This window comes from Cuculus canorus, chromosome 9 (genome assembly GCF_017976375.1).
Source record: "Cuculus canorus isolate bCucCan1 chromosome 9, bCucCan1.pri, whole genome shotgun sequence".
In the NCBI taxonomy this organism is placed as follows: Eukaryota; Metazoa; Chordata; class Aves; order Cuculiformes; family Cuculidae; genus Cuculus; species Cuculus canorus.
This window is the reverse complement of record NC_071409.1, coordinates 14,190,735-14,218,714: the sequence shown is the minus strand read 5'-3', so window position 1 is coordinate 14,218,714 and position 27,980 is coordinate 14,190,735. Positions and strand designations below refer to the sequence as shown.

The 27,980-nt window shown below is 44.2% G+C and overlaps 1 protein-coding gene across 19 annotated transcripts in view; it reads left to right on the top strand.

The window, feature by feature from the left end:
• Window positions 1-27,980, top strand: part of LPP (LIM domain containing preferred translocation partner in lipoma) — a 340,056-nt gene that overhangs the window by 47,303 nt on the left and 264,773 nt on the right. For 15 of the 19 annotated variants that reach the window (XM_054075101.1, XM_054075093.1, XM_054075085.1 and 12 more), the window contains one exon: window positions 19,037-19,136. The exons of the other annotated variants lie outside the window; for them this stretch is intronic. The gene's annotated coding sequence lies outside the window, so the exon portion shown is untranslated. The remainder of the gene's footprint in view (window positions 1-19,036; window positions 19,137-27,980) is intronic. 19 annotated transcript variants of the gene reach the window in all.

Sequence of the window (27,980 nt, the reverse complement as noted above, 5' to 3'; positions counted from 1 at the left end):
AAGGTGCATTATGGGCTGGAACAACGGCTCTGCCGATGCTATAATTTTAGACACGCTATCAGGTTGTGCAGTGACACGCACAGGCCAGAGTCTGTGTGCTGGGCTCCAGGGCAGGGAGGGTATGTTATGCTGCAGCAGTGTTGCTGGGGTCATGTGTCATCCCAGGATGACAGCTGGGTGTGGAGCATGGTCCATGCAGGGCTTGGTCTGTCCTGCCCAAGAGGTCTCCTACACAGAAGCCTGCTGCCTTCCCACAAAGGTGGGCCTTTTGCTATCTTTCCTGCCCTATTTTGAGGCAGGTGAAAAGAGAGAAGAGGAGCTGAAAGTTTTTATGTTTAATAGGATCGAATCTTTTGCTCTGTGCTGTCCTTCCTGGGACCTGTTCTTGTGAGTGTCCACCTGGCTTCAGTCAAGGGCATTTTTGTTTTATTTGTCCTGGATGCCACTTTGTGTGTCAAAATCTTGGGATTCCTGGAAGACAGACAGCATTGAGAGATGGAGAAATATTTTATAGGATAAGTTGCGTTGTGAACCCACAAAATCCAACATTACGGTTTTCAGTCCTGTCACAGATTTCTTGTGTAATTCTGTGCTCCTTCAATACTTTCTAGATGGCCAGTGTGACAGTTTTTGTGTTTTGGTGGGCCTTGTGGAAATTCATAAGTTAAGAAGGTCAGGCTCAAGGTTGGTAAGAGAATCAATAGTCTCAGCTGAATTTATTCTTGAAGTTTGGAAAAGCACCTATGATGTTTCTCTGTGCCTCAACCTCATCTTCTGGTACGTGATACTGTGGAAAAACTCCCGGGTGTTGTACAACACTAACTCAGCTTCAGTCAGACATGTACTATGGCAGCGATGACTGTGGAAAGAACTGGTGCTGGTGGGACCAAGAGAAAGAAAATGGGGAAATACCCAATGTGTCTGCAAAGAAAAGGAACCCAGAGAGTCCTTTGATCTCAGGCTTTTGTGGGTTTCTTTTATTTTGCTTGCTCACGCTCCTTGGAGGGTTTTTGGAAGAGCTCCAGAAGTCAATGCTGGTGAAATCAGACTAAAGACCTACAGGCCCTGTCCCCAGTGGGGCTGAGCATGTGTGTGGAGAGCTCTGGCCGTGGAGCAGGCACTGCAGTTTTCCTGACTGTCTGGACCAGTTCCTAAAATGAAGTACCCAAAGCATGGCCAGGCAGATTGTTTACCCTACCCAGTGGTATTTGTTTTGATGTAAAGTTGGAATGATTCCTAGAAAGCATTAAAACACAAATAATATTAACCAGAACCAAGAGAGAACAGCCAGTCACTCGGAAATGAGAAATATGTTATGGTGAGAATGGGTCAGTAAGAATGAGGCTGCCTGGTTTCTACTACTAGATCCCTCGAAAGCCTCTGTGAAGCCTTGTCCAGTAGGACAGGGTGCGAGTAAGGCACTTGTCTGTGCCAGGATGGGACTGAATGGATTCGATTGCAGGTTATGCTGCTAAACTGAAGCATACTGGGCTAGGTTGGTCCTGCCTAAGGACCCTGAGATAGTGTGTTGGGGGGTCGATCCCTCTGACTTACCGTATCTGTTTGTCAGCTGGGACAGCATTTCTTTGTAAGGCATTTTGGGATCCTGGGAGGTGTCATTCTAATGCAAAGTGCTGTTCTTTGAATGCATTGACTGTTTATTTATTGAGATATTTACCTGGTTGATAACATCTTCTCCCTTTCCCTCCGGTATAAAATGTGCTTGATAATTCACATGAGTGCTTGTAAGGCCAAAGGGACAGTCAGCCCCTTTAATCTGTGCTGTCATGGAATAAATAACCCACTGGGCTAATTCCCTGCAAGCTTGTCCTAATCTCACCTCATCCATGTTCACATGCGCAAATACATGCCATCAGCAGTATGTAATTTGCTTCTCTCCCTTGCAGCTTAAACGAGTAAATCCTACAAGACGAAAGCATTGGAGATGGAAATTGCATCACGTTGGTGGTCTTGGGCATGTGATTTAGGCGACTGAAGCACAGCTTGTAAGGACAGTGCTGGCTTCAAAGAGACTGCATTCTCTTCACTCAAAATTTCACTCTATAATTTGGGGAAAACAATGTTTTTCAGTTTTGTTTCATGTAAAATAGACGTGTGTGATCATGTTTGTGCTTCAAAGTAGTTTCTACCATTGTTTGTGCAAAATTTTCCCACAGCAAAAATATTATTTTTAATATACTGAAAAGGTGAGCAAGGGACTCTGCACAAGTACAGGTCCTGAAACCACATTTATTTTTCTCTGGCTCTCCTCCGTGCGGCAGCCTTGGTAAGCAGCACCTTTAGTCTTGGCTTTGGGCACAAAGCTGATGAGGTTGGGTAGCTCCTCAAGTGTGTTTCACCATGCTGGGGAAAAGCAGTTTAGAAAGGCCAATGTGGACACCAGTCCCAGGCATGGAAAAGTTGTAGATGCACTGAGAGCATATGGGTTTCTGTCCTGAACATTTCCTGCTGCCTCGCAAAGGCCTTGGACTTAAAACCTTGAGATCTTGAATCTGCAGAGATTTCATATCATAATAATTTCACTGAGTGGCATCCAAAAGAAAGAGAGGGATTTCAAGGGGTAAAATAGAGTAAAAGTCATCTTGCATTGCTGAACAGAGTGTTGAATCAGAGTTGGGATTTGTTCAGTTGGGGCTTCCCCAAATAGAGGGTTGTGTGGAGCCATTGAGCTGTTGAAATCCAAAACCTGGATTCAGCATTTGATGTCTTACTGTGAAGTGTTTTTTCTCCCATGTCAACTTCAACACTGTGAAGAGCTTGTTGATCCCTTATTCAGGTGCTTTGGGAGTGATGATTAATGCAGGGTAAGGGTGAGAGCTTGGAAAGAATAGTGTGCATCACTCTTCTGCCTGAGTAACCCAAGGGATGGATGAGTGTGGGAGCAGCTGGACTGTAACGTGGGTCATTGAGGAATGGAGAAGGGTGAGTTCCTCTAATCTAGAGGGGTTTGGGCTTTGCCCTGGGCTAGCAAAATAATCATCAGCAACAACATCTGGCCTATCAATTTTTCTATTAGAAACTCAGTTCTTTGTGGATTTCAATATCTTGGCTATTTCGGGTCACATGGAGAAACAGCATGCCCCTGCACAGGCACACAGCATGGATGCTTTAGTTGTTTGCAAAGCTGACATATATAATAATTATTTACTGCATTGCCTTGAGAATAGGCAAAATGAGAAAACCAAGCCTACAGAGTTCTTTTTCTATCAGACAAGCTGTAGAAAGGATGTGTTTGAAATTAACTGCTATAGCAAGAGTGTAGCTGGTGAGGTGAGGGGCTGGGCAAAGGGACTTTTTGTTTGGCTGAGGTTCTGTTTTGAAACATGAGAGCTCAATGATGATAGGGCTAGTTTGTATGTCTTTTGATCATTGCTGTAGTCCTTCAGCCCACCTTGCTGGTCAGGAATAAAGAGTGCTTTCTGTCACTTTTCTGACTTCCTTGCTCTTAGCTCTGTGGTTGCCTCTGTGATGCAACGCTGCACTAGCTGCCGTGGTGGGTTGCATGGTGGTGGCTGTGAGCGTGATGTGGACCAGTAACTGTGCTCTTATGTGCGTGGTTGTTTGCAGCACCATATATATATATACTTTAATTTTTTTTTTATTCTTGAAGCCTTTTTGCGATGAGTGAGGTGCTTGCAGCATGGATTTGAATGTGATATTGTGTAATAAAAATAATAAGCAGGTGCATTGTATAATATTTAAGTGGAAAGCTATTGCCTAGGAGGGAAAAGTAATGTGGTAACTGCTGCAACTTTTCCCCTTATGAGCATTGTTCTTCAAGCTCATATGGGTTTCCCAGTGGGTGAGGTTTATTTAAGGTAAGTTCCTATTCAGGTGGATGGGACACTGCTTCTGAACTGATTTTTCAGTAGAACATTTTACATTTATAACAATAGACGGTGCTAATATATAGGTGCTTCGTAAGAAGACTAGAGTTTTGCCTGGAAATAACAGGATCATTTGATGAATGCTTGAGTGTTGCTAATGAAAAGGGGTGGGAGAGGAAATTACCTTTAATAAGGAGTTTAAGTGACATTTTTCTTGTAGAATGCCACCGCATTTGATTTTCACAGCTACAAGAAACCAAAGGTGTTCATGAGGCAGGTGCGGTGCAGCTGGATGCCTGAAAACTTGCCTTGCCTAGTTTTCTATGTGCCTTGGGACTTACCCCATCCTTGCTGTACTGCAGGTCAGTGCTTCCTGGAGCCCGGCAGTCCTGGCCAGCAGCGTCCCTTGCTGTCCGAGGAGAGACCAGCAGATGCAGTCCTCTGTGTGTTTCAGCCCATGTTTGCAAAGTGCGATCTGTTCTTGTTCTTGTGTTTTGTGTCCCTGCTCGGCCTGGCCGGGAATGAACCCTTGTCTTGACCTGCCGCATCCTTTGGTAGGAAGGCTGCCAAGCAACTTCCAGCTCAAAATACAGTTTGTTAGGAAAGGGAACGAGTTACTTTTTGGCTTCACTTTTGGATCTCTGACCTCCAGACTAGGCAGATCCTCTTTCTAGTCCTTGCTGTAGTAAAACCTTCCAACTTCAAGTCACCCTGAGGAGGAAGTTTGCTCCTGTGAAGGTACCTGGATGACTCCCTTCTCTGAGCAAAGTTCCCGGCTAGTGTTTACCATCCATTTTAAGTCTCACTAATACAAATGATATGTTAGCAAGTGGAGGATAGGATCTCGGGGCTTTTATCTCCACTTAGGATGTCAGTATTGTGCAAACAAGCCTTCAGCACCACATCTTCTAGCTATACCAATGCATATTTCTTTGTGTCAGATATCCAATTATCTTTCTAAGAGCGCTAGTGCAAAAGCGGACTTGTCAGTCTGAGGAAGTTGGCAGAAACTGGAAAGTATCAGTTTTGGACTACTGAGAGATGCTTTTCAGGAGTGTCCAGTCTTTGAGAAGAAGCAGCTCACAGGTCCCCTTAGTTCCTCAAGGCTCACATGCCCTAAAATCTGAGCAAAACCCAAAGATTTCTCCTGTCTGCAAAGTGGAGAGGTAATGCTTCTCTTTGTGGGACCATGAGGCTGCAGGAGATGGTGTGTTATCACAGCTGAACATTGGCTGAGCTGTGGCAACTGTATGTGCTCCCAGCCTGCTGCAAACATGAGGCCAAGCCCTTAAGCTGAAACCACTGAGTAGTCACTTTACCCAAATTTGTTATGCCACGGTGACTTCTGGTTGCAGTCACCTTGGTATTTAGAAAGTGCTCTGGTATCTGAGAAAGAAAATGTATTGTGGGTTTTATTAGTTTTAAATGAAATATTTTCAAAATGCGATAGACTTCTGCTGGGAAAAAGAAAGGAGGTTTTGGTTTTCTTATGCTATCAAACCAGACCTGGACATGATGTGGGCAGCTGTGTGGTTGCTGGGGACTTGCCACCTTAGCTGTGATATTTTTTACAGACACAGCTTCAAGTACATTTCTACTGAAGCCCTTCATAGCCCTGTAGTGAAGGGAATTACAAAGGGTTTGCACAGCCTGGTGTGGAGTTTCAGAGCTTATGAAAACTAACTGTGTAAAATGTTCTTGGCAGGCTTTGAGAGCAGCTGTCTAGACACATGCATTGTCATAGAAAGATGGATCCTCTTTGTTTGGCTCAGGCGTCATCATCCTTCATTACAGCAGGAAAAACTTACCTAAATCCACCATCCTGTCTCCAAAATGCTGAAGAAATTTTCTGTCCCCTAATAGTCACGTGCCTGGTAAGAGAGGTTCAATCCCTCGTGGAAAATGATTCTGCATCTGTCTCAGAGCAAGGACGAGGCTCAGATCTGTTGAGTTCTCTGAGTTGCTTTTGCTGCTGGGGTGCTGCAGCCATGAGAACTAAACTTTTTCTTGTGTGGCCCCGTGGGAAACCAATGGAGGAGTCTGGATCTATTGTCTTGCTTGCAGGTGATCACCGTTGTGTTGAGAGCTTAGCTTGGGAGCATTGCAATTCTGTGGTAGCTACAGGGATTTATTACCTGGAACATGTTTCTATGGATGTCTTCTGGTCCTTGAGTTTGTATATACGTAGTGCAAAGAAGTTGGCTTTGCTTGATGGGCCAGGTTTGATTTTGAAGGCTAAGTCTTCTGCAGTGGTGAAGGAGCTCTAGGTGTGACTGTGTTTGGCTGAGAGGAAGTCTTTGCCTTCCTGCAATGCTGTGTCTGTGCTTGCTTTGTTTTCTTGTTCAAAGTCAAAAGGAACAGTGAAATAACAGTAAGAGAAATCCTGAACTCTGAAGCTTCTGGGCAGCCAGGCTACAAGCCTGCAAAGGCAGAGGAGAGACACATGAAGAAGCAAGTGTGAGCCTTGCATGTGATGTTTAGAGCCCATAAAGTACTTGTGGTCTTCAGTAGCTTCTGCTTGGCTTTTGCAAGCGGCTGAGTTGATGGTTCCCACCTCTCACCTCTTCACCTTCTCCGGCTCCTTGTCAAGGACCAGTGCTTCCCGAGAAGCTTCAGTCCTATGTGTCATTTATTGCAAGACTTTCACCCACTCCCCATGCCCCCAATTCTGTAACATTTAGGCAGTGAACAAAAGATGATTTCCCTGAAAACATCACCTTTGGTTATTATCCCATCTTGATGGAGAGGAAAGGTGCCAAGTTTAAAAAAATGGCAATTTTCATGGCAGTAATAGTAAAAACAAAGGATGAAAGATCATCGCTTCCTTGCTGAATATGGACCTCTTGTGTCTGTGCCCCTCAAAACCAGAGGGGAGCAGTGGGTCCCACTGTTTATGCTGAGATGATGGGAGGGTTCTGTGCTGGCATCAGGGTGGGTTGCTCCTCACAGACCTCTTTTGGGCTGGGGGTTGCCTCTCTTCAGGATTTTGGGGAGTGGAGAATCACTCATCCTTGGAGACCTGGAGAAACAGCTTTGAATATCTGTATTGCCTGCTCCCATTCTGTCTCTTGGCTGATGTGCATGCACAGAGGCGATTCTTTGGTTTTAATTTAATTTTGTTTTCCCTCCTGCTCACACAGGAATTTTGCAAAGTGCTTCACAGGGCTTTTGAGATCCCTGCGTAGCCCCTGTTCTCTGTAGCTGTTTGTGTGGAGGTCTGGGGATGTATCCTGTTGGAAGGGGCTGGACCGGGCTTGTAGCCCAGCTAGAGGCAAACCTGTGCCTAGGTAGTGGTTCAGTTGCAGAGATTTGGCCCTCTTGGTGAGCTGCTAGTGCTTGACAAGAAAAAGGGACATATCCTATATTAGGAAATGGGAGAAAAGAAGGGAAGGGAGGTAGTTTTCCTTTTTCTTATTAATTTACAGCTTTTAATTCTTATACAGAAGAGAAAGTAGGTTCCAATCTCAGCTTTATTGACCAAGCCTTCAAAGGCAACGGCTGTTGTATTGAGACATGACAAACTGAGGCTTCCAACTGGCTCCTCATCCTGTTCTTATCCTGGCTGGTGGCAGGGCTGTTGTGGGCAGGTGTTTGGGCACGCAGCGTAATTGCCTTTTCAGGAACCATTGGGCAACCAGTTCACCTCCAGGAAATGCGGGCATGCTTCTGCTTGGCCCTTGCATGCAGCTGCACAAGTTCACGGATCCTCCCCGCCTCTCACCCCTCCATCTTCTCTGGCTGCTCAATTAGGATTGGTGCCTCCTGAGGAGTTCCAGGCATATTAGTCATTTATTGCAAGACTTTTTTTTTTTTTTTTTTTTTCTTAATGCTGTGGCATTTAGAAGGGGGGAAGGTTTCTAAGCCATCTACTTGGAGCGGGGTGGCTGCAGGAGGTGACATTCTGTGGGGGACCGACAGTGACTGGTGCTGAGCACCCACCAGGGTCCCAAGTGGCTTCCCACTGGTTCAGGTCAAATAAACTTGGTGGGGGGCATGTGTGGGCCTGTTGGCAGCAGAGAAGGAAGCACTCACTCTTGCTCCTCATGGCACACAACTTTTTTTTTTATTTCCTAATCATTCCAGCCCACAGGAATTTTTTATTTTACTGATTTTTGTTGGTGGTTGTTCTTTCATTCAGTTGAGGTTTTTTTTTTTTTTTTCCCTCCTCTTTTAATTGTTGGAGCTGTTTTTAATCCCTGACCATAATAAAGCCACGCTGTTAACACAAGCAGCGGGGTAGCTGGAATCACAGCTGTACTACAAGCTCTGCTTTTAATTTCAGGCTGTTATTAATGAGGCCAGAAATCTTACCCTTCCCCGGTTAAGTTTCAACCATATGTCTTCATCCAAGTGTGTCCACTGGGTGCTTCAGAGAAACCAGTCTCCGAGTACAAGAAGTGGAAGACTGAAGACTGCGTTTGGATGCCATGAAGAAGTTTCTGAACACTGTCCTTGCCATTCCTCAATGCAGGCAACCCTGCACGGGTGGAAGGTTGGGAGCAGGCAGCTGCAAAAGGTGTGACTGGACCTCTAAGGAGGGGTTGGCGATGGGGAGCCACAGACAGAAGGTGCTGGTGAAGGGATGGAACTCGGTGTGCTTGGCAGAGAGGAGAGATAAGGACACAGTGTTTGGATGGGCTCAGGTTGCTCATGAGCAGCTGCCTGTGGGTGTGTTCCTGGTGCTAAGTGTGAGGGTCTCTGATGGTTGGTATTGTCACCCAGTAGGGCAGCACCTGTCCGTCTCCATAGAGAGAATTTAACGTGGTGCTGACGGGGGACGTCCTACTGTCCACGCAGCATCATGGCCTCTAAATGTGTTTTCAGAAGGGCTGAAAACATTGGGATCATCCTTCTTCAAGTACATAGATGTGTCTGCAAGTGGGGAGTAACCTTTGGTGTGTCTGTTCTCTTCTGTCCTGATACATAGACACATAAGATGGTCAGTTGAGGCTAAAAGATGAGATTTTTGAAGCTGGTTAGAAGACCCAAACGACTCTTGTTGCCCAGTCTGTAATTCAAATGGTGAGGCTCATTGCTAGAGGAGGCTCTTGAGGCCAATGTCCTAAGATCCAAAGGCAGACTTGGATGCTTCAATGTGTGTGAAGAATTATTTCAACGCTAGTGACTACTGTCAAAAGAACAAAATAAAATTGGGAGCAAGATTAAACCTCCTGCCTCAGGATTAAGTTAATCTTTGTATTTTGAAGACTGGAAGGAGAGAGCCTGAACAGAAGGCTGCAAACCTGCCTGTCATGGAGGATTTGCATCATCCTTCAAGACACTGAGAACCAACCTGGGTTGAAGGCAACACTTTTGAGAAAGTGGGCCAAGCTACTGATTTCTTTAAGATTCCCTATCTTCTTCTTGGCCAATTCTAGTGTGGCCTCACTTGGGACCTTGATAGCTGACTGAGGAAAGCAGACACAAGCGTGTTGCTCTGAAGTTGCCAAGGGTAAGGACAGCATAGATGGTTGTGCAGATCTTTTCAGTTCTTTTGTAGGAGAGGAAAAGCAGGACTGAACTGGACACAGTCTGTACATCGGCAGCGTTTGTGGGCATGCTTCTTTCCTTGTGCTGTTTGCTGTGTTCTGGTGGTGATTGATCTCACATTTGTCTCCCCATCCCTCAGGCTGTTGTCACCACTCTCCTCTGCAAGATGAAACAAGAGCTGCTTTTCCTATGCCAAAGAAGGCTGAGAAATTGGAATTGATGCAGATTCTTCCTGGATATCTCTGATCAAGATTTTCCTGCCTTTGAAGGAAGAATGTTTTAGTCTTTTCCATTTTGCTCTTGCAAAGTCTTTAGGTGCCCACAGGAATAGTCTCTTGTTTACAGAAGAAGCAGCAATGGCAAAAAGGTTTTATTTTTTGGAATATAATATTGCAGTTGCAGTTGGGATATGGAAATTCCAGTCTGCTGCTGAAATTGCTGCAATAAGCTTGAATGTAGAAATTGTCAGGACTTTTGGAAAAAAAAAATACAGTGGTTTGCATCTCTAAAGTGTGGTGGTCTCCCACTCTCGTTTACAATATGTGTGTTCTAAAGAGGATGTTCTTCTCTGTGGCCAAGGGCACATAATCCTCCCAACCCCAGGTGCATGCACTGAAGGCCAGGATACCTTTTATTTCCTATGCAAATGTGACTTGAGTGCTGCTAACCTGGGAAACAACCTTTTAGAACTGTAGCTGGAATAGTCTCAAGTTCTTAAGTTAGCACACCCCCCCCCCCTTCCCTTGAATATAATGAAGAAAATTACCCCCTGTGCTTATGGATGTGTGCATGTATCTTTGTGGGAACCCTTCCTAGGCTGGTCTAGTTCAGCTTGCCGTTCTTTTTGTCCTACATCTCAGGAGCATGATGTCTGAGCTCGACACTCTGCAATGTATGCACTAGCCTTTTTCCTAGATGGATTGATTGAATTTCCAGTAAAGATAAACGAAGCCGGAAGTCTAACGGCATTGAGCAGGCAGCACTGTGCTCCCTGGCCTGGGCGGCTGTGCTCAGCTCCTTATACGGCCAAAAAAAGGAAGAGGAAAAGAAGGCGCAGCATGAATACCAGACATACGATGCATTCCTCCCAGCTGCACACTCAGAATTTGCTTTTCTCCAGAAAGTGGGCCCTCTGCACATCCATTAATTCAGGCTCTGTACTGTTTAGCAGGGAGAGGGAAGCCAGCATAAGCTGGCTCTGGACAACAGTTAATTGTTTTGCGTAAGGGGATTTATTTTCTGCAAAGGTTTTTTTCTTTCTTTGAAGGGGTCTAAAGAGGGAAAAGGGCTGGAATGAGGGAGAGAAGAGTCATTGGGCCTAAAACTTGCTATGACTCCTGGCAAGCTGCAAGCAGGTAGACTGCAATTACATCTATTTTCTTGTCCTAAAAATCAATCTGACTCATCATTAGCCTCTATGTTTAAATTATATTTTCCCTGAACAGCACTTTCCAGTTAGTGAGAGGCGGAGGGTAGATAAGGGAATCGATTCTGGTATTTCATTCATAATCTGGCTTCAGACTTTCCCCTGCTTTGCAGCCTTTGTTGCTTGAATAACTATGGGCATGAATGGCCATCTGGGCTCAAGGGCTGCTGTAACCCAAGCTTGAACTGCAGGTATGAAGCACAGACCCTGTATTTATTAGATACAGGCCCTGATATCTCCAAGTGTGCCTGGGTTTCTGAAGCAGTGGTTTGTTAGCTTGTGTTTAGCATCCTCTTGTGAGCTTGAATGAGGAAGGTCAGCCCAGTCCATCACCTCTCCTGGTTTGCCACTGACTCATGGTGTGCAAAAGCACCTCCTTCAACAACACAGGAGCTGAACCACCATGGCAGGTGTTGTGGTTTCCTAGATTGTTTGGAAGCCAGATTGTGGACTGGAAGCCACAGCGGAGTGAATCATGGTGCTGCCTGTGCACGAGCGACCTGTCTGCCTGCCAGTGCCTGGGGCCATGCTAATAGGGACACCTGCAGCCTGCCTTGTTTGCGCTCACTTCTGAGGGGAGAGCTGTTCTAAGACGATGAACGTGAACCATCTTTCCATGGATGCTCTCTGTGTTTCATGGGGGCCAAGCAGGTGGGAGAGTTGAGCAATTGTCGCTCAGCCAAAAGGCATTTCTAGTAGAGAGAAAAAAAAAACTAACAAGTTTGAGTCATGTTTTATTGCCTTGGGATCAGAGTGCCTGGAAAGCAGTTCTCTATTGTCTCTTTGCAGGCCTTGTGGAGGTGATGATGCTACTTAATTTCAGAAGCTCCTTTCATCTAGCTGCCACACTGTGCTTTCCCATCTCGAGGATGGCCTGTGACAGCACTTGACTAAGGCAATCTGTGTAGCTTTGTGAGGATCCCATCTGTTTCTCTACTTGACAGCTGGGTTGTTCGATGTTACTTACCTTCTTGCTTTCCTGTAAAACCAAACACGTTATTAGGACCCAAAATAGTAGCTCCTCTGGGCTATGTTGTAGTAGGAGGGTGTTTCATGGTGACAATAAAGCATTGCATGAAGGTAAAGTCTTTTACACATGGAAGGAAATAGTAACTATAAAGTCTTTTACACATGGAAGGAAATAGTAACTATCTGTTTGCAGGTCATGCATGCCTCAGCTCTTTGAACTTCTTCATAATCAAGTGTTTGCTGTCTCTGTTCTCAGAAACTGTGCTTTGCAACAAGCACTGTAAATTATCCAGTGAGGATAATAGAGGAGTTTGATGGTAGAAGAAAGAGGAATGAATGGCAAATTTATGCTAATGAAAACATCTGTTGAGTATTCTTGTTACTCTTTCCTCATCCATCCCCACATTCATCCGGAGATCATTTAAAGCCAGGTGGAGTAAAGAGATTTTATTTTTCCTCCGAGTGGGCCTTAGGCTCTTGCAAATGGATAGCTGTGGGTGCAAGGCAAAACGTTTGGGATAGGATTGGTATGTGTTGTATTTTGTACCATTTCTCTGAAGTGCATTCTTGAGTGCTTTGCAATATTTTGCAATTAATGTTGCTCCTTGCTTGTTAGCCAATGCTTACTGACAAATTGGACAGTGGGGCTGGTCAGTGTTGGATTTGGAAGGCCTGAGTTTCTTGATTGAGCTCTTCAATGCAATAGTATTGAAGGGGATGATGGCTACCAGATGAGAATAGGAGGCTGGCAAGCTGAGAGGATTGGGTATACTCGTAGTGTCCTGTAGTAGCTGAGGATAGTGGTTGCTTGGGGTGCTGGACTTGCAGTTCCGTTCCTGTGTGCACCTTGCTTCCTCCTCAAGGTGAAGACACCGAGCTACCCTGTTTGCCACAGCTCCAAAGCTGGTGCTGCATGAAACATTGGAAGGGAGCTGCACTCAGACAAAGCCCCAGCTGCAGGTCAGGCATTGTGGCTGCACATTGTGGGAAGCCAGTGAGCCTGCTGGGGGAACCTGATCTCAGGACTCCACTCCACTCTATGTCCACAGAGAGTGTATTGCTTGCAGAAGGTTTTCAGATGCTGCAGATGCCTGACCTGTGTGGATGGTTAAGGACCATCATGCATTTTCTGGGTACTGGAAGATCACAGCTTCTCTTGCTTCCATTTCTGCTGGGTTTAAATGGAAGCAAATTTCCCTCAGCTGCTTTTCTAATGCAACAAAACACTCAAACTAGTGGAGAAGGAGAAGCAAACAGGTGACTGTTAAATATTTCTGTAAATGTTGTGGCATTTTTGTTTCCAGAATGTTATCATCTTGCTGGGTAAAAAAAAGTTCATTCAATAGACAAAAAGGAGGTGACTTGTTCGCACCCCCTAAGTTTGGGACACGTTGACCTTCTGTTGCTTTTTCTTTGTATTTTCTTGTGGTATTGCCTCAAGGTGTTTTACCAGCAGTAGGGGCCATCATTATTAGAGAATCTTGTCAAACAGCTGTAATAATCACGTGATGTTCTTTATTGCTATCAGTTTTATAATTATTCATAGACTTCTTTTAAAAGCCATGAGGGATTGTCTCTGCACGCATCATTGATTTTGCTAATAAAATCTTATATTTTAATGGTACGTTTCATTGGAAAAACATCACTGTGTCATAAAATTAAGACTCATAGTATTGTGGGATGGGAATGTTTCCTGTTGTCTAGATGGATTGATCTGGGTGGATTTATTTGGTTGCTGAATAGCTTTTGGGGAAGGGTACAAAATCAGATGCCTCATCTACTCTGCTCTGACCTCTCTGACCAGGGGTTTGGAGTTCGATGGCCAGCTTTCACCTTTCATTTTCTGTGGGCTGTCATGATGGCCTGATGTCCATCCGCTAGCTCTTTCCATGCTGCACAAGGACGCTCTGGCATCATGTCAAAGGCTGTGCAGCAGTGGCTACTTGCCTCCGTGGAGCACTGTAATCCCTTGCCTGATTCCCTTATTTCTTTGGGCTTCAGCTCCTCCCTACCTTGATTTCATTTCCTTCCTTCCAGTCCACAAGAAGCCTGATGCAGCCCTTGACTGATGGCTCTGATCTTTGCCAAATTGTACCTCTGCTTTCTTAAACGTCTCTCCTGTGCTCGCAGATCCTCTGGATCCTGAGGACCTCAGGAATTCACATGCCCACTCCACCAGGAGTGGTGAGGCTCCCAAGGCTGCTATTGTTCCCTGCTCTCCTTACTTGGTGGTGCGTGAGGACTAGGGGATCCATGGTTTCCAGAGAGGGTCTCAGCGCATTGCTCTGGGCAATAGAGAGTGTGCTGGAGAAGGATGTCTCACAGGCAGCTCTGCGCCTGTGCAGCTTTATCTTGCTGCAGGAAGAGGGGATGGTGCTTAAAACCTGTTTGAAATTCTTCCAGTGTAAGGTACAGGGAGAGTATAGCCATTGGGCCATGGCCACTGTGTTGTCCTCCACGGTCTCTCTGTGAGAGGTGCCTACTTGGCTGCTGCAACCACAGGTCACTGCTCAAGTGGAGGATGTTGTAGCTTTTCAGTCTATTGAAGGGCCATGGGCAGGTTAAACTGCCTCCCTCCAGCATGGGCTGGGATCTGTTTCAAAGCCCCAGGCTGAGCTTTCACTAGCCCTTGCTAGCTGAGCTCTTCAGGAGCCTGCATTGACAGGACATTGGTTTAGACCTTGCTGCAAGTCCAGAGCTCACGAAAGGCCCCAGAGTGAGGTAAGCCGATGCTCTGCTCTGGTTTGTTTTGCCAAATGCCACTCTGCCCTTAAATATATTTTCCCCCGTAAGGCAGCAGTCAGTGTTGAACTAGCAGTCAGCTGCTGCTGAACCAAAACTCCAGTCCTGCATTTTGCAGTAATTAGCAAGTTTGAGCACGTTGTTAGTTCAGCAAAAAAGCTGGGAAATGACACAAGTCTGTATTTTATTGTATTCGTTTATTTGGAAAGTGTGTATGTTGTATTTCAGGGAATGTTGAGTGTTCAGCTGAATCCGATTTTAGTTTTACAGGAGACAGCCCAGTTGTCCATAGCAACCTGAAATTGATTTCGCCCCCTGCCTACCAAAAGCTGTTCCCTCTTGAATCATCTCTTTAATTTAATACAGTGAACAGGATGTCCCTGCATGCAGAAAGGTTGGTTGTTTTTTTTAACAACAGATAACCTAGGCAAAAAAAAAAAAAAAATTCTTATTTGAGCAGCAGCCCTGCCTGTCTCTATTACTACCCAGCATTAATTGTTTCCATGCCATTTCCTTGGGCTGTTTCAGGCACTACAGACCATTATCAGTATTGGTTAATCATCGCTGCTGTGCAAGGAGACCTCCCCCTCATGCTCTGGCCACTTTATTTTCTTGGCATCCAATCCCTCTTCAGCTTGGAACTCTTTGAGCTGCCCTGCTGTCCCCAGTCTGTGCTATCTGTGTTGGCCTGGTGAGTGTGGTAATTCTCAAAAATATATTCTTTGTGGCCCATGTAGCATCAGTGCTGTGCTTTACCTTTGTGTACAACGATCCCTGCAGGTGACTGATGGTGAGCATCGAGGAGCAGGGTGAGTGCTCTGCAGCGGCAGTGCACTGCGTGGCCCTTCATCCTGACTCAGGGAGAAGGGATGAGGCATGCTGCTAGTCAGAGCAATGACATCGTCGTTAAATATTATCCTCACCTTTTGCTAATTAGGGTGCATAGGGCCAGGAGCTGCTGATTGGTTCTATTGCAGAGACCCAGCACAAGAGAGAATGCTGCCTTTGGCGTAGTGTTGTGGGTCCCCATAGCCTGGGATGTATAGAGAGATAACTTCGTGCTCTGTGTTTTACTTGCTGAATATTTTAAACTCAAAAAGCGTTATAATACTGTTGCTTATAATCTTCTCTGACTTGCACCAGTTGGGCTCTGCTTTCCCATGTTAGGTCTTTGCTTCCATCAAACCAGTTTTTGCAAGTATTTCCAGCTAAAGCACTGGAAGTGTTTCAGAGGAGGCTGATTAGAAGGTGTTTGGGAAGAACTGCAGTAAAATTTTGCTCCCATTGGTAAAGGAAATCCATGTCTTTGCCATCTCTGTGGTGCTTGAGGTCTCTAAGGTAAAGTGCCAGGGATGAGGGATGTGGTGGGGCACTGGTGATTTTGCTCTCTGGAAGACTGACTACATGTTTACAGTTTGGAAGAGTGACAGCTCGTGCGTGTTCAGCAGACTGCAACCTTTTTTTTATGGTTGCTTGCTCCTGTTTTTTGCACACCATTGCAAGACAGCACAGTTTTTCTTCTGTGCTCTTAGTTCTTGCCCTGTGTGTTATGGAGCTGTGTGTTGGAGGAGGTGTTGCTGGGTTGGGGCAAGGTGTGCTCTGGTAGCAGTTGTCCCACCAGAATGTGTTCCCGTTGACTGTTCCACATGAAGAGTATTGAGCTACTGCTTGTACGTACGCTTAGGCCATTAACACAAATTGCACCAATCTGTGCTGTGAAATGTCTGCCTTTTCCTGGCTTGTTTTCTGAAAAGGGGACCAAAAAAGTGCACAAAATCAATATGGCAGAGCCTTCAGCTGTGTATTCACCTGCTGTCGCTTCGAGAGGAAGCTGTGTCACTCAACATGTCTGGTGTATGGCACTTGTTGTGAAGACAGTTATTTAATCTTTCTGGTTTTTTTCATATCAGTCAAAAAAAATGGTTTATTTAATGTGCATCATCTGAACATTTCCCTGAATAAACCAACCAAAAAGGTTAATCTCCAGTTCCATACTGCTTTTACTGTCACATCCAACTGCTTCAAAGACAGTAGTGAGTGTATCTCTAATGATTATTCTCAGATGCAGGGGTAGCACAGACATCTACTACTTTCAGGTGCCAAAACTGAGACATAGCCTGTTTTTTTTTTTTCAGAACACCTCATTTTTTTTGTAGCACTGTACCTGGTTATAGTACAAATCTCAGTTACAGATTGAACAGAGAATCTCAATCCATGAATACTAGTTCTTGTCTCTTCTGGATGAGATGTTTCTGGTCTCCTTACCATTGCCTGCCTTGCAGCTCTCCACCTTTGAAAACTGAGTGAAGGTGAGGAGGCTGTTGTCCCACATGGTTGCAACCTCCTATTCCACATGACCTGGCTTTCATACACCCCTAGCAACTAGCATAGATGTTGCTCCAGGTCTCAGTGAGCTTTCTTGTGTTCTTGCTTGCATTCTTCAGCAGAAACACTGTCTGCATGAGAACTGGCTTTAGAGCTAGGTGTGACCTGGCTGGGATATACAGAAGTTCCTCGACTGTTGTCTGTAACATCTGACAGCAGGATATTTGTAAATTTAAATGCTTCCTTCCAGAAGTATCAAAGGAACTAAGGCCACTTTTCAGCATGAACATGAAAGGCTTTTGCTCACTAGTGCAGCAAGGATTGCCATGGAGAACAAAGGCTTTTGCTAATCGTTTCTAATACCTTTCAAGTTTATGCCTCATTTTTCCCCCTTTTTCAGACAGCCTCCCAGAATAGTGAGACTTCAATGACTGACTCACCAAATAATTAACGGGAGGAGGACTCCATCTCTGAAACTTTTGAACACCTCTTTTAATTTTCTTAAACCAGCCAGTACCCTGGCCAGGTTCCAGTTTGTGTAATTACATTTGACCTAACTTAATCCCTTGGCAGTTTCAATTGCATGTGGTAGTCGTCTTGGCTCCCTGTCCCAGGCTGCCAGTCAATGCTACTCTATGGTTTTCAGCAGCTGTTGTAATTCAGCCATAAAAAATGGTGTATTTTCTTGGTGGAAACACTCCTTATATCTCTATCCCTTGCTGAACATCATTATCTCACTAGTATTTTGGGAGGTGACGTGTCTTATGCTGCAGAGGATCTTGGAGCTACTTTTACCATTAAAGATGGGCATGTATTTAAACTCTTTTATTAGTTGGCCATCATACATTTTAAGATTCCTTTTAATTCTTCAACTTCATTGAAAGGCATTAATTGCTTGGTCTCCTCAGCAACTGTGCACTGTAGGGACGTTATTGGTGCAGTTACTCCTGTTTAGCCTTGGAAACAGCACTTCTGTTATCAAATCTGTGCTAAATGAGAGTGTGTCACCTTCCTGTGCTGACAGCAGTCAGGCTGGCTGTAAGCGTTGGCATCGGTAACAGTGGAAATGATCAAGAAAAGCAAAAGCCCAGGGCAACTGAGAAGGATTGAAAAGGAGGGAAAAAGACATCCCAAGTGGAAACGGAGTTGGACAAAGTGCAGTGCAGAACAGATAGTCAAGTGGATGGTGCAGGCAAGAGAGAAGACACTGATTTGTTTCATTGGTGCATCCTTTGACAAGCAACAAGCTTCTTGTTTTCACAGCAGATGGCAAATTGAATGGCCTTGGAAAAGGCAGATTTGTTATGAAGCTGCTTGATGCTTTGTGGCTACCAGCAGCCTGTGTTGAGAGGAGGCAGGAATTACATAGATAGAGTCTAAAAGGTGATCCACTGGTGAAAGTTGCTGTTGTGGCAAATGGTCTAGTACTGTCTGGCTTTTCTTCTGAGAGCCTCCAGAAGTAGGAAGGCAAATGTATTTTCACTGCTCCCCGTTGCTGCTTGTTCTCTCTCATGAAATTCAGGATATTTTTGTTATTCAGAGCTCTTCTCTGTGTTTCACAATGATGTTCATTGTAAATCCTTTCTTTATTTTTTCCTTGTTGTCACCAAACCTTTGGATTCAGGAGAAAGGGTTTTTTTTTTTGTTGGTTGTTTTTTTTTGTTTGTTTGTTTGTTTGGTATTTTTTTGCTAAATAGATCATCCTGAAGATCACAGGGTAAGGACTATGTTACAGACACAAAAGTTACTCAATCTTTCATCAGACCTGACCTTTCTCCTCTGGATCTCTCTCATGATTATACACAGTCAGATCTCAGAGTTAACTATAAGTCTTGCCTCTGTTGGGTTCAGTGACACTGTAAATAAAGTCACTAGCGACCACATTAAGATTTTTCTTCTGTCACAGTGAATAAAGCTTTGGAGTTGGAGCCATCTGATTTTGATGTGTACTGGGTACCTCTTATAACTTGGCAGGACTTTCTGCAAAGTCAGTGAGTACTTTGTTTCCTGGTACATGGATTTATCAAACCCTTATGGTGCTTGTCAGAGATAATGGAGCCAAGTCTGAATTGTGGCGTATGATGTATCTACAGTTATTGATGTTGCTTTTGAAAATCTGCTTGAATGTTAAGTAATAGGATGGAATCAATTGCACTTCAGAGTTGTTGGGCTTTCCTTACTACTAGAGCCTCTGCCTTCAATCGTAAAGAAAAATCTTTTCTTTTTCTTGTTTCAGAATACTTTATAACTGCGTGTGCCTGAATGCATCAGCCTTTGGACGTGAGCATCTTCTCTTGAGGCAGCCTTGTGATATCTTAGCTGCCTGTTCTCTTGGGGTAAGAAAAGAAGTACACATGCAGAGACACAAGATTAAGAGCGTGCTTTGAGCAGAAGCAGAATGGCAGAGAAAAGGCAAGCCACACTGGTGCCTCAGCTTGTAAATTTTGTAAATAGTGAAATTGTTGTGGAGAGAGGGAATAAACTGTAAATCTACCCACTGTAAATAAGATAAATTACAAGCTTAAGTTTCAGCAAGAGAAATTTAGATGAAACATTAGTAAATGATCTCCTACACTGCGAGCAGCTGAGTGCTGGAGTGGATTGCCTGAGGAGCTTAGGAAATTTCAGTCATTGAAAAGCTTTAAGAGCAAGTCAGCAAAGCTCCATCAAGTGTGCTTTTAGAAGTTATCCTTCCACGTGGTGGGGAAGTGCGCTAGATGACTTCTGGAGTGTCCTCCTAACCTGCTGATGGTTAAAAATTGGAGAATGCAAAATTCTTATCTTAACCTTATTCAAAACTGGTAAGGTAAAAGGCAAAGCTCAGAGTATCTGTACAGAAGGAGCTGCCTGGTCTGATGATGAGCTTTAATGCAACAGAAATTAACTCTGGTGCTCAGTGTCTTTATTACCCAAATGATGTTCTTCTGAAGGGAAGCGTAAGTTTATGCAAAAGTTCAGTCTTTGGTCCTTGTGTGTGGTGTAAACTTGTGATAAAAACAGGAGGTTGTGTCCATTGGGATTCCTTTGTAGCAAATTCTTGGGCATTTCAGTCTCTTCTGTGATCAATGTAAGGATGTTACTGTTACTCTCAGGTGGGTAATCTCATCTCTTTTATTGTGACACGAGAACACAATGTTACAGATAGAGGTATACTTGAGCAAGCTGTGAATATCAGGTGGAACACGCAGACAAGAACCAAGTTGTTACTATTCCTCTTAGTGTCCAGGGCTGATGAGATGGTAGAGGGTTCCATTTTTCTTTTCTTGTTCTGTTCCTGTTCTCCATTGTGTTTCTTTGTCCTGTCTTGACAGCAAACGCAGCAGGCTTTTTCTGTGTTTGGAAATGCTAGCTCACCAGCTGGGTCTTGAAATTATGTCCTGAAGATGGCTGCTCATTTCATTCCCTTGCTTCTTCCTCGCTTCCCTGGGAGCTGCAGATGACAAACATAGTCTGTGCTCAGGCAGCTTCTGAGCCATCATAATGAGAGAAGCAGGGATCTGGTGCTTCATCTTGCTTGCATGATTAAGAAGGAGAGTGAGATACCTGTCCTGTCTCATAAGACACCTGAAATTCAATGGGAAATTCTTCAGCCTCCCGTTGGACTTCTGTTTGGGATTTGTTTGGTTTCTATAATATTTATCTTTTATCCTTAATGTCAGCAAATACTGGTGTCTCCCCTGGAGTTATACTAGTGTCTTATTGTTCGTTATCATCTTCTGTTTAGCAGAGATAAGCTGTTGTGTCCAAAGGGTATAGCAACATGGAAGAAACTTTCAAATAGCTCTAAGAACGGTGTCAAGAGAGAAATAAGGGGATGCCTTTCTGAAGTCACCTTTCTACGTGTTTTTTTCTTTTTTTAACCAATTTTTTTTTAACACCTGAGCATTTCAATTCCTGCAACTGTCTGCTCAAATCTGGAAAGCAAAATGTGTTCGTGGAAAGATACAATTTACTGTGTGCCTTTTGATCTCAATCAGTCAAATAAATCTAAGACCTTGCAGTTCACCTCGTTACAAGGATGGTTGAGGAGTTGTGTCAGTAGCAGTGATGGGTTTTCCAGCCTTGTGCTGCTTTATGTTGATGTTGTTATTTTTTGTGATTCTGACCTTTCAGACAGGTCAGGTTAAGATTATTTGCAAAGAATACTCCACAAACGTGCCCGTCAGAGCAGAGTTCACATCCAAGCATTGCTGCTTGGCAAAAGAAAACAGTATGCCAAAGTTCAATTTAGATTTCCCTGCAGGGTTGAAAATAATGACAAGACTCGCTCAACACGGCAGCGATGAGTCCTGCCACCCTTCAGGGAGTGGTTACCTTACAGTCCTGCAGCACATTGCAGCTGTGTGCCTGGTTAACAGGCTGCATGTGAAGATTTGACGTCTGGCATGGTGTTCTGGGACTAAGTTGAGAGGAGTCCCAAGGTGTATTTCCCAGCTTTCTGAGGTGCAACTACGTAGCTTTCTTTGATTTTTGCTACTGAAAATTCCTTTTCTTTCTGTTGCTGCACTCCTTCCTTACACCTGCAAACAAGGTTTTGTGGAGCTGCTCTAAGCTGTCCTGCAAAACAATCCTTGCGCTTGGTCCTTACACTCTTGAGTGCAAGCTGGCATGCATTGCAAGGATTGCTGGAGAAAGTCCCAGGACATTTTGTGAGTAATGCGCTGGGGGCTGCTCATTGTGATCTTTGAACTCTTTGGGAATTCCAGATTTCAGTGGGCAATGGGTTGCTTTTTCCCTGCTGTGACTATTCAGCGAAACAGTTCCTAGATGTCTCCCACCTAATGTTTGCCACCAAGGAAGCTTGCAGTGTTTTGTCTGTCAGAAGGTATAATGTTTTATATTATCAGTGGTTTTGTGGTCCTGTTAGAAGAATTGACTTCTGTGGGTGAAGGCAGCATGAGAAGTGAACCTGGGAGCCAGCAGCTGCTATTTAAGTGTTATCCTGCAGTGTTTGAAGACCACACCAGCCTGCTGTGTAGAAATGGTCTCTCTATAGAGTCTCGTCATGGATGTAAATATTATTTGTTAGAAGGCTGTCACTCTTCTGAGGTTATTTTTCCTCCTTTCATAGGTGAGAAGGTGAAGGTGTTGAAGACCATTTGCTTTACCCATAGGAAAGTTCATGGCAGTGGAGCCCTGAGGTTGGGTTTGAGACCTACAGATTCAGCTAAAAAAAAACCCAAACTGCATGTTGTGAAAGGCAGCTCGTTTTCTGAAAAGAAAATGCTGTCACTTTGAGAAGGCGGACTGGAACTGGGTGGTGAAGTAATGATGCAAAATGCAGTGTGACCTGTAGGAGCTCATGTGGCCACATCAGTGACAGGTCCCCTGCAACAGCCCAGTGGCTCTGGGTCCAACTCTGCAATGCCAAAATTTGCAGGAAAACACATGGATCTGATTCCTTGTCAGCGTCAAGTGTGAAGATTAAAAGTAAAATAAATAAATTAGTGTTCAGTCTCACCTTAAAATATGCCTGTAAATAACTTAACCCTTTGCTGGATTTACCTGCCTTGAACATAAAACTAGAGATATTGGGAAAAATAGATGACTAAGAATGGGAGAGCAGTGCTTTTGTCATGCACTGCTTCACCCTCCCAAGCCTGCTGGCCCTGCCAGGAGTTGAGGAAAAGCGTCTCTGTACCCGTGGGTAGCTGCCATCCTCGAGGTGCCGGGGGGGAAGAGCCCTCCAATTTGCAAGAAGTATGCATGGCCCAGATGCTGACACTTTTTTTTTATTCCAGAAGGGACTGGCAGTTAGTGGCGGGGGGAGAGCAGTAATAGCCACCTTGAATTAAACTACATGGAGGCAGGAGGAATTGCAAGGTATATTTGGAAATATCTATTGCATATATATATTCCTCTTAAGAAACATGTTGGAGATGCCATATCCATAAATACTAATAAGGCTGTTTGATTCCAATTTTCAGGTAAGATTAACATTTTATTGAGTATTATATCTGTCACATTCAATGCTTTAGTGTACCATCCTCTCAGGCTTATTAACATAATTGCAGTGCTTAAGCAACAATAAAAAATTCAACAGTAAAATAGCAGTTAGCACAGGCAATTTGTTATCAAAAGCTTTTACTTAAGGACAGCTTTTGAGCATATTTATTATCAAGTTACGGCTATACATTATTTTTATTTAGAAAAATAAGAGAGAAACATTGCAGGATTTTTTTTCCCCCTTTTCTTTTTTTAATGGCTAAATCAAAAGGCCTGAAAATTGGTCACAGACTTTTTCTGTTTCTTAAAATTGCTTAGCAAATTCACTTGGGGGTGGGAAGATGAGACAATAAAACAAACTCAGGTCTGGAGCAGAGGCATGATGTTAATAACCAGCAGAACAATTTTGATAAGTCCTGATACCGTCTTGAGTACCCTTTTTAAATCCCCTTGTTGTGTCTCAGGATCTGATGATACTGTTCTCTTCTCCCTCTCCATAACCGATAGCATTGTCATCAGAGCAGTGAAAGGACAGGGGTGGCCCTGTCTCGTGCCCCAATGGTGACTGCAGCTCAAGAGGTGATGCAGCCGTGTGCTGCAGGGGTGACCTGCTTGCATATGAGGGGAGGGACCAGATGGGACCTGCAGAAAGATGGATCTTTGCTTTGGTGTTGGTTGTCTCTGATGGAGCAGGGCCTGGCTGGCTGAGAGTGCTGCATGCTCCCCGTTTCTGTTCTCTCTTTGAAAACATAGAGTGGAACAAAGAGTCCTTTCCCGCAAGCACCTGCTTTGTGCACACAAATATGCGTGTGCACATAGAAAGCCCCTGTTGCCAGCATGGTGAGATTTCCTGTGTGTATTTTAATTTTCAGCAAATTACATTTTGAGGGCAAATTTTCAATATACATTTAAAATGCAAAGTTCTACCTCTTAAAGAAGTAAATGAGTTTTAAACAACACAAGAAATCCTCAGGTGAAGAGATCCATCAAGAAAAGTACAAGCATCTGGTGAGAGGAAGTCTACTGTGATTGCTTGTGATTCCTTCGCTGTTTGGACCCCCGCCCAATGCTTGACTTGGTTTCTGTGCACCCTTCAACTTCTGCTTGACTTCTTCAGATTGTCACCCTCAGTTGTCCTTGGTTTTCCTCAGACCTATGCTCACCTCCAGCATCCCTGTTCTCCTCCCCATCACTGAAACTTGTGGTCTCTTTCCACTTGTATTTTCCTTACCTTCCCTTATTCTGGGAGACCTTCTCTGCCTTATGCTGCTTTTTCAGAGTTCGGTCTACCATTCTCTTGATGACTGACTGATAGTGGAACTGTCACTGTTTGCCATTTTGGCAGTGCCCAACACCCATGATGAAGAGCCGCCACAGCCCTGGCAATGCCTTCATCGAGTTTACTATCTGGCCGAGTAAGAGGACTACATTTGTCGGGGTTTTTTGCTCCCATTTTGACTGTTATCTAAGCTCAGTCCGTGAAGAGAAGTGAAGGCAGCAGTGCCCTGGGGCAGAAACTCGTGTTCATAGTGAAACAGGATGTGTAAGCAGGTTGTAGGAATTGGGAAGGGAGCACATGGAAACAGGTGAAACTAAACTGAGTGCATATTAGAGAAGTGATGTGATTGCGGGGTCCTCTTCACAAACACGCTCTTCCGCGAATAAGTGAAATTTGAAAGGAGCTGGTTGTTTCAGATCCTGTTTTTGGGGGGGTACAAAACCTGATTATTCTTAAGAGATAAACTGTATGTTTCAGATTCTTGGGTAGTTATGAGTATTGCATTGGTACACAGCTCACTCTCATGAAACTGCCTTCTACTGCGCAGCGTTTAGACTTTCTGTCAGCCAGAGAGCTTGCTGATCTTCCTGGGAAGACTGAAAACATGGGAAGTGACTGTGGAGAGCTAAATTTCCCTGGAGCTTGCTCTGGGTGAAAATTTGGCTCTGGTTTGCATTGCATTTGAAATATGTGCTCTCTGCCTCTGTGGTCACCTCTAGGAACAGGGACTTATTGATGCTCTCCAGATAGCAAGCATGTTGCTACACAGGCCTGCAGTCCTGAGTATTTCTTCTCCTGTCTCTCCTTGTGTCTAACTTTAGCAGTGTCCAACACGTTAGCTACCTCTGCACATTCTGCTCATATCTAGCCTTGTAGCTAGGTAGTGGTGTATGTCTTCTGCTGTGGCCTTCTAGGTGCTGTGCATAGGCAGAGGGTTCCCACATCCATAGCAGGAGCTGGAGGACCAGAGAAGGTGCTTTCTTGGGGTATTGACAGGACTGAGGGTGTTTCCGTATGGATCCTACATGACATCTTTAGTCCTGCAGCGGTTTAGACCTTGCAGGTTTCTCATTCAGTCCTTATCTCTAAGATCAGGGCTTGTCATGATGGTGGTGGTCTGGTGTGATCCTGAGGGATGGTGATATGTGTCTTGGTTGTCAAGAAGAAACTTTTTGGAAGGCTTTGGAGGCTATAGTCTTATGTCGAGGTAGTGAAGCAATGAGGTTTCTGGGAGAGGGTCCATGCAAACAGTCAGCCGTAGGTGAGAGTGTGAGCACTACAGTGGCACAGGTCCTACATTAAATTCCCCTTGTGAAGTGGGGAGCACCGTGCCCATCTCTGCAGAGTCAGCGCTTCTTGAGGCTGGCTGTCACTATAGCCGCTGGGGAAACTGCATGGTTCTTGTTCATAGTGAACAGGGAAGATTGATGGGGGGAGAGGGTCAATGGCTGGAGCTGAGGCCATGTGTGAACACATCTTCCTTGAAGAGGAAAGTGCCTGCATGCTTCTTGCTGGGAAAAAAAAAATAGTCTGAAAGAATTTAGCAGTGATAAATGTCATAAAAATACTTATGCTGGAATTTGTAAAGCCTGGAACATCTGTTCTTGACAGTGCTTTGATCATGTTGTGAGGCTTTTAGAATGATACTTCCATGAAATAAGTGAGATCCTTATGGCTGTAGGATTCCTTTCAGTGCCCTTTTTTCATGGAGTGAAAAGGCAAATTTCACAGGGAACATTACATGACTTGAAACACATATTTTAATGGTTAGTATCAACCAAACAATGTTTTATTAGGTGCTAGAAAAATGTTCCAGTTACATACCCCAGGAAGCAAAGTACTCCCATTTACTTTTAAGCTTATGGGAGCTGTACTTTGGAAAAAAAAAATTAAAACCCCCAAGAATTTGTTGTTTGTATATTACTGTATTCAAAACAAACATGAGGAACTTAAAACATTTTGAAGTTGTTGTCAGAAAAAGGCCTTTTTGGGTTTTGTTTCAACTTGGAGGTGCAGACGAGCCAGGATCACAGCATATTTTCTGAGGGACATGCAGTGAACAATTGCAAGACACTAACAATTTACTTTCCTCAGTGCACTACTTTGGATTTAATAACTTTTTATCATCTGCTTGTCTCTGAGGAATCATCCTTTCCCTGTTCCTTGTCATTCTAGCAGGCTTTTGCCTGTTGTCCTTCAAGCAACTGTGCATTTGTGGTTGAAATATTGTGATGCTGAATATCTACGGTGTTTTAAGGAGCATGTAGAGCTCTGACTGCAGAGCTGGTTCTTTGCAGTGTGACACCTGGCAGGAGGATTTCTGCTCCTTTGCCTTCCTGTTATGTGTAGGAAAAAAATTCTCTAGAGCTGTGCTTGCAGAAACAGCCTGTAGGACGCTACGAGCAGAAGAGAAGAGGGAGAAGTTGAAGAGGAGATGTGGAACAAGAGGGTCTACTTTTCTGCCACATTCATATGTAAATACTTGGCAAATCCTTTTCCACTGCTGCAGCTATCTGATCCAGTAGCTCCCAGTGAGATACCACAGCAGCCTTCTTGCTCCCATCTTCCCTTCCCTCTACTGGATGGATCAACAGGTCCATGTGTGGCCCTGCGGTTCTCCCCAGCACGAGGAGCCAGGGGCAGTCCATAGTTTCATATTTTAAAGACCGCCCAGGCTGTGAAAGGAGAAAGAGTTATAGTCATCAATAAGAGAGGAAGATGGCTGTGCTTTCTAGTAAGGTTCTGGCTGTCAGGGGTTAATTTATGAAAACCGAATTGTATAATTTCTACAGCACTCAACAGGTGAACAGGCGGCTTATTACTGTGACATATCCATTTATAGCGTTTTCCTTTGCCAACACCTGTGACTCAGTTCTGTTACATGCTTATGCTGTCTGTTAATTATTTACCAACGATTTACAAGTACGGAGCACAAATAAAATGTTTTTATGCCTAAGACTGCATTGTACACCTAAGATTCCTGGGACTATCCTACCAAGTACAACCCCCATCATCATCCCTAGACTTCTGATGGAGGACTCTTCTCATACATGCAAGAGCAAAAGGCAGCCTCCTGCCTGCCAGAGCTGCATGCAGAGGGGCTGTGTTGTTAGCTCAGGGCTTGCTACACACATGGCTGTGGTGTAAGAGGGAATCTGTGTCCTTTGTTTCGTTGCCGATCAATTTTTACCATTTTGAGTAATGTTCCCCCCTATAAAGACTCATTCTTCTTCGTAAGTGATAACAGAAGCCAACTGTTTTTAAAAAAAAATTAACAAAACCCCACTGTGTGATGTGCTTGCTTTTTTTAAAAAAGAGTGAAATGGTATAAAAGTCAAGTAGCAGATCGAGTTCTGACTCAGCTGGTAACTTACGATCCTGTGCTATTTCTGTAACATTTGTAACTTATGACCAAATTTTTCTAATATTAGGACATTGCTATAGAAAGTGTGTCAGAGTTCCAGGCTGCCAGAACCTATCGCTGTACAGAATATATACACTTCTGAGCAAGTATGCAGGAACGGTCCAGTAAATTCTTGGTAGTGGTTTTAAATTGGTGCAATTTCTTTTTCTTTTTCCTTTTTTTTTGTTTGTTTTGTCGATTCACTTAGCAAACAGAGCTGTGCAGAACAACGTAGCTGCTTTTTGTTTCTCATGCAGTCAGGCGCTGAGCTTCTGTCCCCAGCTGTCCCTCTTGCAGACTGTAGTTGTTTTAATGGTAGATTTTCAGCTGATGTGAACTGCTGTAATTCCATTCAAGCTGTACTAACTATGTGGGTTTTATGGAAATTGAGAATCTGGTCATACAGCTCATGATTTTAGTAAGGAAGGAGTTCTGGAGATGGTTGTCCTGTTTTAAGTAGGCAAGAAAGTACATGCAAAATTTCTCTAAGCTCAAGGAAAGTTTGTGTGAACAAATAAGTATCTGTGTTGCAGTACAAGAGAAGGTGATTAC